At 38.6% G+C, this 9,616-nt stretch overlaps 1 long non-coding RNA gene and 1 pseudogene across 1 annotated transcript; both read left to right on the forward strand.

Annotated features, from left to right (window-relative positions):
• Positions 1-588: 588 nt before the first annotated feature.
• LOC141638889 (small ribosomal subunit protein eS6-like) lies at positions 589-3,349 on the forward strand (annotated as a pseudogene).
• A 3,015-nt stretch (positions 3,350-6,364) lies between these two features.
• Positions 6,365-7,399, forward strand: LOC141638890 (uncharacterized). The gene is made up of 2 exons (XR_012542285.1): positions 6,365-6,873; positions 7,195-7,399. It is a non-coding gene; the product is annotated as an uncharacterized LOC141638890 (long non-coding RNA).
• Positions 7,400-9,616: the final 2,217 nt, after the last annotated feature.

The following is a 9,616-nucleotide window of genomic DNA, read 5'->3' on the forward strand; positions in this document are numbered from 1 at the left end:
AGTCGTTTATTGTAATGAATGAAACTAGTATAGACCCCGTGCATGCAATGTATGCACAGTATCTATAGAGTTTTACTTTTGAGTGTATTATTGATAGAATTTAAATTGACAATTCATTTATTTTTCATATTTCTCCTCATTGTATTTCGATTAGAGAAATAAGAATTTAAATCGTAAGAAGTAACGAAATGATTATTTTTTTGAAAGTTTTTTTTTTACCGAAAAATTTAATGATGTTAATTTACGAATATTTAATAACATATTTTTTACCCGCAACCATTTATCATAAAAACTCAATGAATTTTTAACAAATATTTACTAATAATATATTTTTTAGGCGCAACTTTTTATCATAAAAACTCAATGAATTTTTAATCGTAAAGTTCTTTAAAAAAAAAGAATTTCTTTATTATAAAAAGATCAGAGATAAATTTGTGCAGAATGTGAAATATTGAATGTTATAAATATTTAAATACAAAATTTTATGTCCATTTATAACCTATCATATCTATATCTCTATAGTATATTTTAAAATTACCAATTACTATTATAGGAAATATGCTTTAAGCGGGAAAATTAGAATTCGCCAATTGTTTTAGTAAATAGGGGATGTTAGGTTCGAATATAATCATAATTACCATAGCTTGTTGCGCTCAATTCAATCCAGACGATGATGACCAGAAACTGTGAGGTTTTTTTCCCCAACTTTTTTTCACAGAGCGTCTTGCTTGTGACGGGTTAATCCCGTCACAAGCTGAAGACCTCTCACAAAAAGGGAGAGGGAACAAGGTGGGACACTCCCCATGTGCTTCCCCACTTACCTCTATGGGTATTTTGTGAGAGAAAACGGTATCGGGATATCGCCGTCTTCAATGAGATTTTGTGTTTTTTTTTTCATGATGTCTAAATTTTGATTCTTGAATTCTGTCAATCTGGGTTGTTTAAAAATGCCATTTTTTTTATTGAGTTTGTGTTTGATTTACTTTTATCATATCATTGTTATTAATTAGATAATGCATGAATCATGATATGTAGTGAGTAATAGCTTCTGCTGTATCTTTAGCACTTATGTTGCACTCCATTCAATTGATTTTGGCACATTTGTAAACGGGTTCGAATGATGATTCATGTTAACCGATCCCGAATTATTTTGCGAAGAACGTTCTGTTGTTGCTGTTGTTTAATCTGACTTTGATCGTCAAAGGTGTCATCAGTAGGCTAGGGAGAATCAAATGGACAAAAAATCGGATGAAATTAGCGTTTATTTTTCTGCCTGGCAAAGTGAGTGTTTGAAAATTACAGATTGGGATTGGTTATACTGGTATATTTACTGCACATGCTAGGATAAGTTTACTGATCATTCCCTTCATTTTGACTCGAATTGGTGTGTTGGTTGTATATATTGTGTGTTATTTTGTTCTCGATATCTTGTGTTGCTTTTAATTGTCGATTTTTTTTTTACATTGTCTAACACATTGGTGTAGCGATGATTTCTGACTTATTAAATGATGGTTGCTCGTGGATTATGTATTTGGGTATTGTAATTTGCAACGGCTAGAAGCTTGGCTCATCATCCGTTTTGTTTTATGATCTAGACACGACTCACGAGGATACCTATTCTTACTGTTTTACCTAGTGTCTCTAATGCCCCTGCAGTAGCAGTGCCGGTTGGATGTTTCTAGTCAGCTATGTTAACCTCTGGCAGAGTCCGCCTGCTACTCCACAGAAGCGGGTTTTTCTTTTATCTATGGAGTCTTTCAGTGTTATTATAATGGTTATTATTGGCTAATTTCTATCTTGGTAATTTTGTTCTTGCGCTGACATTTGGTTATTTGCAGGCACAAGTGGTTTCCGTGGTCATGGACTGATGGAGAACGTTGGTGTATTGTCAGGCCTGACTTGTCTGTTCTGATCTTGGTTATTGTTAAGAATGGTGAGCATGACCTACCTGGGGTTGACAGACACCGAGAAACCTAGAATGAGGTGTATTATATCATAGCTCATGTCTTCAAGTCATTATCAGCAAACTCAATTTCCGGCGCTTGAAAACGTTGCCTACAGTGTTGGGTGTATGACTTAAGTTTACCCCTTCTTGGAGTAAAGTGTGTGGTGTCTTATATCATAGCTCATACTCGAGATATCTGGAATGTTCACTTGTTAATTGCTATTATAGGCAAAACGAGCAGCAAAGCTCCGAAGATTCAAAGGTTGGTTACTCCATTGACCCTACAGAGGAAGCGTAGAAGAATAGCTTTGAAAAAGAAGAGAATCAATCACAAAGGCCAATGCATATGTGACCGAGAATTCACTCAGAAACTGTCAGTCTTCTTCTTTTAACATTATAGACATTTATTATAACTCATACCAGAATCATGGCATATGCCGCGACATATGTTAGAAGCAGGGTATTTTTACACCTGAGAGTCTGACATTTTTGAGTTTCTGAATGGTAATCTGACTATATGAGGACTCATCTAGATTCTGAGACTAACCTTTCCATGAATACATGAAGACGAGTCAAATCAGTAATTATTCTATAATAAGAATGTTTCCCGTATAATGGTTTTACAGGATAATTACTAAAATCAGTAAATCATATATTTCACCACGTATCTTTAAATGAAAACTTGTTCTAATGCATAATAAAAAAAGGGTTTTTCTAACCTATGCCCACTAGGCATAAGATAAGAAACCAAAAACCGTAATAAAAAACAATACAAAAATAAACTGTTTGCCAACTAAAACCAATTAGGATCTATCCAAGTACAACACAGTAGTTGTTTAGTATGATATAAGCTTTCCCCAGAATCGCTTTCTTTGCTCGGCGAGCAATATTTCTGTGCCCGGAGATCATAGCAGACCAATCCATGACTCTCGTAAATCCTTGAGAAGTATATTTTATTTCCAAACTCCGGTCTGTTGATGGGTGCAGGTGCAGCGAAAGACGAGGTGGGACTTAGGAAAATCATACGGTTCTGAATGTCATCGACTTGAACCCAACACATTTTTTTCAAGTCTAGTCGAAACAGTTTAACCCATCGACCCACAAGACACGCAAAGACGGAAAAGATGTATCCGTCACATTCAAGTAGATATGTAGCCATTCTTGTCGAATTGTATGTCACTGGCACGACTAGATTGCTTAAGACTTTCCAATAGGAACGACGATTGGGAACTGTAGTCACGGTTAATCTAGCAAGACGCCCAATTACGTCTAAAAAGTAAAAAGAATTTTTGTAATAAACCGGGGTATTATTAGCTGGGACGAATGGTTTTTTCTTAGGATCGACAGCGAGGATTGCCCATTGTCGATCCCCATAAACATAAGAATTTATAAAAAGTTCGCCTCTAGCATGATGCAATCCGACTACCATACCGGTATTTGAAGGTGGAATGGTTGAAGACCCAAGACATCGAAGATGACAGTCAATTCGATTCTCAGGAAGGTCAGTACCAGTAATCGGGCACATCACCTTTGTAAAAGGGTTATAGAAAAATAAATGTCCCGACACACCATGCATCAGCAACCACCCTTGCTTTGAATAAACAACCTCCATGGTACCGTAGGAACGGTCCCAAGGAGTAGTCATTAGATATACCTGGTCAGTGTGAATCGGATCAATGACATTACACATACGCGAATTGTCCTTAAAGAGGAGGAGCCAAGGTAACACCAATTGTGATTTAGTTGCTTCGAGATATTCAATCTTTTGTGTTTCGCAGGACCAAGATTGCAATGGAAGCCTCAAGTCACGATGTTTTTTGCAGGTGGCACGAAATCTCGAGAAATCAGTCAGCACCATATGCATCATCATATTGGCAATTACATCGTAAGTTAGGTCTCCAAATTGTGTGCCATGTCCCGTCTCGACAACAGTTTCTCCTAACTTTAGCGTATCTAGCTCTTTTTCTTCGTCTTCATCCGTATTCCTAAGACTTAGAAAACATATATAAGTTCAAAAACAAATAATCATTTGAATATATGAGAATTTTTTGTCGTTTTAATGCTATTTTTCAAACTATTTCACGCTTTGGAGCCCACCTGACACTATTTGTTCCAAATGGGTCCATGACAGTTCAGGTACATATAGTTTGGAACAAATAGTTTCAAATGCGCTCCAAATAAAGCTTGAAATAGTTTGGCAAATAGCATTAAAACGATAAAAAGATTCAACATATAAATTATTAAAAGGAATATTCTACGTGGTAACCTCGTGTTTTTTTATTTTGTACATTGTAACGCCTTTGACTAGCCATAATTCAAGATCAAAACGCCTGGAAGAGGCGATTTTTTTTTTCAAATTGAACGGCTTTACGAAATTATGAAAAAAAAAAAATCACTCCTGAACTCGTGGCAAGAATTACGACCAGTTAGTCAAACTTTAAACTTTGACTGACCGTACCTCTTTGTAGCATGTTCCGAATGCGATATTTTTTTTTTCAAATTGACCGCGTTTATGATATCTTTGATTTAAAAAAAAAATGGTCGCTATCGGAACTCATGGCTGTGATTTATGGGCAGTAATAAGGTTACCATATAAAAAATAAAAAAACACGGGGTTACCAGGTAGAATATCCCAAAACAATTCCACATAGAAGCGTTTTGGAATACTAACCTCTTCTTTTCTGTAGACGAGACCCAGAAGAAGCGAGAGCAACGAACCCTCTGATGTCGGAATAGAGGCGCAGGAGTCAAAGTATGATCTTGTAAATCATACTTATAAATAATCTGCTCGGCGAGGGTAGCAAGTATATACACACAGTTTGCTTGGACAACCAGCGGTGTAGAAGTAGCATTCGGAGCAATGTAGTAGCCGAAACTAGAATTATTATTGCAACTAATAAAGAGGCTTTGATTACCCAAGCTTGGTACCTCAATAACATCCAGAGTTTCAGGGGAATCCTTTTCCACAAACTTCAACACACGTATATCTTGTATGTCGGTATATTCACCATGCCCGCCTGATTGAACAACACAGTATAGTTCCCCACTTGATTCTACGAGGTAAGGCTTCGTGTAAGTTGATTGATGACTGCTGTTCAAATCTCTCAGTCGCATATGAGATACACGTTTGACGGTAATGGACAAGTTGGAGTCTTTCGGAGAATCATGGATAGTAATTCGAAATAAAAGACAGTCGTCTTGAGATGAAATAATGAGTCTATGGATGAAACCATTCCGTACCCCAAATACATCTGAATCAATTCGTGCATCTTTTAGTTTAACACGAGCATGATGCGTACTCCATGAGCGATCATGTCCAGGACGACAAAATACTAAGAGACTCTTGTAAGACACCATAACAACACAACGTTCATTATCATTATCATTATCATCAGGTGCACAAGTCATGACAAATTGTATGCCGTGATCTTTAGAAGCTAATAATTCGTCTGATAATATATCAAGACGAGGGAGATCAATGGTTACGCGAGAAAAAGGATGGAATAAGAAAACCGAAGCAGGATCCTTGGAATCAGCTACTATTAACCAACCATAGTAACTGGCAACTGTAATCTTTCCTGAAAGTTCAAGGATGTTTTTTGCAGAAGGCTTTAAAGGTGCAAAAGGCGGTATGAGAGTGTATCCTTTAGTTTTCGAGTTATTGTCTTCATTGAATATCACCCATGGCCCTGAACTTGAGTGTGCTGTGTTCCTTGCCATGTTAGACATCAAGTACGTATACAAGAGAATATACAGACAATACAGTAAGTTTCGGGGTTTAATTAGGTTTGCACAAAATAACAGCAATCATGTATTTATATGTGTGAATTTGTGATTTTGGTAAGTACGATTATGGAATTTCTTTCCTAATTACCCTCTTTTCCTATTTTGGTTCGGTTCCTCTTAATTTAAAATTCTACGAGTTGATAAAAGTATAAAACAACTTGTGAACTTTCACGAGTTTATTTAATTTTATACGAATATTGAAATAAAATAGGATTAGGACATACTATAAATCTATAATATATTATTAATTATATTATTATTATTGTTATTATTATTACTATTTCCTATTTGTGTTTGGATCCTCTTGATTCTTAAATTCTCCGAGTTTAATAAAACAAGTTGTGAATTTTCACGAGTTAATTTAATACAAATATTTATTGAAAAATAAAGTAGGATTAGGAGATACTAGGCGAAGCTCGGTTCTGGCTGAATGGGCCATGGCCCGGGTGATAGTTGTTTGATGGAGGGAATGGTTTCGCTTTTTATTTAACGTTTGCTTGAAATGGGGGTAATAGAACTAAAATGAATTAAAAAATGGAGGGAAGGAATGAGGATGAAAGATAGAAATAGGGAAATATGGTGTAATAGTTACTCCATTAAGGGAGTAATTGTTACCTGCCTCTCCCCTCAAGTAAGACCACTTTGCAACCAACGCTAGCAACTGACGGTAAAATAGTTGCTAATTAGCAACTAACAAATAGTTGGTTGCAAATTAGCAACTAATTTGAAATTGGTCGCAGAAATTAGACGCAAATTAGCAACAAATTTAATATTAGTTGCACACTTGCAACCAAATTTTTACGAGTTGCAATTTAGCATCTAAAACATACGGACTAGCGACCAATGTATCCTGAGAACAATTGGACACCACATGACTTATGAAGTTAGGGATTAGGGTTTTGTTATTCACCTCTTAACCTCTGCCTCTCTCAATTGCTTAGAACTCTCATTCTCCCCCAACCTACTTCACTTCATTAACCAACCTAAATCCCCTTCTCATGTCTCCTTCCTCATTAAAAATCTACACAATAATTATTTAGATAGTCAACCTTCAAACCCCTGTAACCATGTCTCTTTCTTCTTTCATTATACCATCTCGGCTTTAGAGGAGCTCGCCGCAGGTGTTCATTTTCATTGAAATGGTAAGATCTAGTTTTCTTAACTTTTTGTATGTGTTTTCTAATGTCCAGATCTACATTTTTCATTGAAAAGGTAAAGATCAAATTGTTGTTGGGTGAGTAAAATCTGAGATGTTATTCAATTTGTATGGTATATATGATATATCTAGTGTTTCGATTTAGTGTTCCGATTCAGGTAAAGAGTAAGATCTAGTATCTTCATCTTGTTCTTGTTGAAATTTCTTATTTTGTGATTAATTGATTTTGTTTATATTAGCTCTTGTTTTTGTGGGTGTCTTATACTTCTGTAGCGATCTTGATTTATTGTGTATTTCTAAATTGCAGGTATGTGTTGACGACTGGAAGAGGGCACTTTGATTCCAAGATTTTTTTAATCATAGTTTTGTAGATCAAAGTTCTAGTTTTGTAGATCAAAGTTTCTGCCTTTCTGGGCAAGAATATAAGTTGTAATCTTTGCATATAATGAATAATAATGATTTATTGTATGACATAAACTTAATTATGTCTATTAATCTAATCTCTGAGCTAATTGTGAAAGAGGTTAATTAAGACTTTCCTTTCTACCTAAATTGTGTAGAGAGGTCGTATTTTTTTTTAAAACCGAAAATACGTTTTGCAACCATTTTCTGCAACTGAATGTATAATTAGTTGCTAGAGTGCAACCAATTGAAGTGGTTTCTGATTAGCGACTACTTTTAAATTGGTTGCTAATTAGCGACTATTTAAGTTGGTCGCAGATTAGCAACTATTTTAGCGACCAATATGCATTAGCGACTGAGCCTACAACGACTATTAAAAATTAGTTGCTAATTGGTCGCAAAATGACATTAGCGACCAATTTTTAACCATTAGCGACCAATTTGGTTGGTTGCTAAGTGCCCTTTTCCTTGTAGTGGCATTACCTTCATATGGAGGTAATAATTCCCCTCTCACCCCCTCTTTCCACCCTCCACAACCACAACTAACCATCAATCTTCTCCTATTTCTTCTTATCTTAACTCTCATTACTTCCTTAATAATTACTCCTCAAATATATCGATTATACTCCATCCCTTTACGACTCAACCTATTAGATTTTTAACGTCGATAAGGATTTTTGTAATGACAAAATATGGGACCATGTTTATCATTGGGAATGAAAACTGATGGGGCATATTCTGCACCGCTGACCAAAGTCAACACACTGAGCAAGGTCAAAGATATCCACAGCAAGTCAACGACTTAGACTGTCTAGCCGATGCATCCCATCGGCCAACTAGCCATTGCGTCTCGGCGACAACCGACGCGGTACGGACACATACCCGCGTACTCATATCCAAGACCCCTCCGCCGCCGCCATAGGTTCATCGGCCGAGGGAAACGTCTTTCCACCGATAAGCCACTTGGCCACTTGGCACTACGTGACAAAAGGTGAAAGCCATAAATACTCCTCAACCTTCTTTGAGGAAAGGATCTCACAATCGAACCTAAATACACTATTCATCTCAGTAACATCTCTCTTATCTCTCTACAATACATTCCTAGCCAATTAGCATACAACTTATACCTCTAAGTTCACTGACTTGGGCGTCGGGAGTGGGTACGCTGGCACAAAGCCAAGCCCTCGATTCGTTCATTGTTGCGGGGAGGCCGAGGGAGACGATAGAAGCACGGAGGGTCTAACCCAAGACATTATTCTACAAGCCACGGGTGGTAACGATACTTGCTCTGGAATTATACCCGGAACAATTGGCGCCGTCTGTGGGGAAAGACACTAGAAGCTAGTCACATTTATTCCCAAACAAAAAAACACAAAACAAAAACCCACCCAAAAAGCTAAGAAAATGTCGAAACAACAAGATGCGTCAGAATCGACGAAACCGCATTTTACCAAGGTGATACTTTCAACAATTTCGAGTCGTATGACCCTCCACCGGCGGTGTAATCCAACCGGAGTTCGGGATGCCATCAATACCCGACACGCACGCCGTTGCCCGATAACCAGGTCACCATCATGGGACATGTGGTTGACGTAGCAAGGTTGAAGATGCTCCTAGACCTAATTAGTAATACGCCCGCTCACACTGTCACGTCGACAAGAGCGGCGGAAAGCGTCCGGGAGACCAGGGCCCAAAATATGACTCGAGAAATTTGAACGGAGCACTAGGAGAAGCCGACCCGGTCAAGACGCTGGGAGCCCAAAGTGGGCGCGGTAGACCTAAGTCCTTCCCGCACTCGGGGGAGGACAGCGTCCCCGCCACACGAACGAGGCTCACCCCGAAGAAGCCAGAGGAGTCCGACTCAGCAGAGTTGGAGAAGAAGTCCGAGTCGAAGAAGGAGCCCCTCCCGTCACGGAGGAAGGAGCCAGGTTAGGGACGCAAGAAGCCGATCGCCGCGTGTCGTTCGACACATGGTTAGGCAGCCCCTCAACGCCTACGTCTTAGAAGTCCCGGTGCCGAACAAGCTCAAGCTACCACCCGTCGTACAAGGGAGATGGTGATCCGATCGACCACGCCGAGGCTTTCGAGTCTTACATGTCGGTATGGGAGCACCCGATGAGGTGCGGTGCCGAATTTTCCCAACAACTTTGCATGGGATGGCTCAGAGCTGGTACAAAGGACTTCCTGACGGCTCGGTGTATTATTACGCCGACTTGAAGGGCGCTTTCCTAGCCCAATACTCCTGCAATAAGAGAAGGGCCGTAGAGACATCTGACCTCCTGACCGTCGGGGGTGGGGGCGAGTCTCTCGGAGCTACGTGAAGAGGT

The sequence above is a fragment of the Silene latifolia genome, unplaced genomic scaffold (genome assembly GCF_048544455.1).
Source record: "Silene latifolia isolate original U9 population unplaced genomic scaffold, ASM4854445v1 scaffold_222, whole genome shotgun sequence".
Classification (NCBI taxonomy): Eukaryota; Viridiplantae; Streptophyta; class Magnoliopsida; order Caryophyllales; family Caryophyllaceae; genus Silene; species Silene latifolia.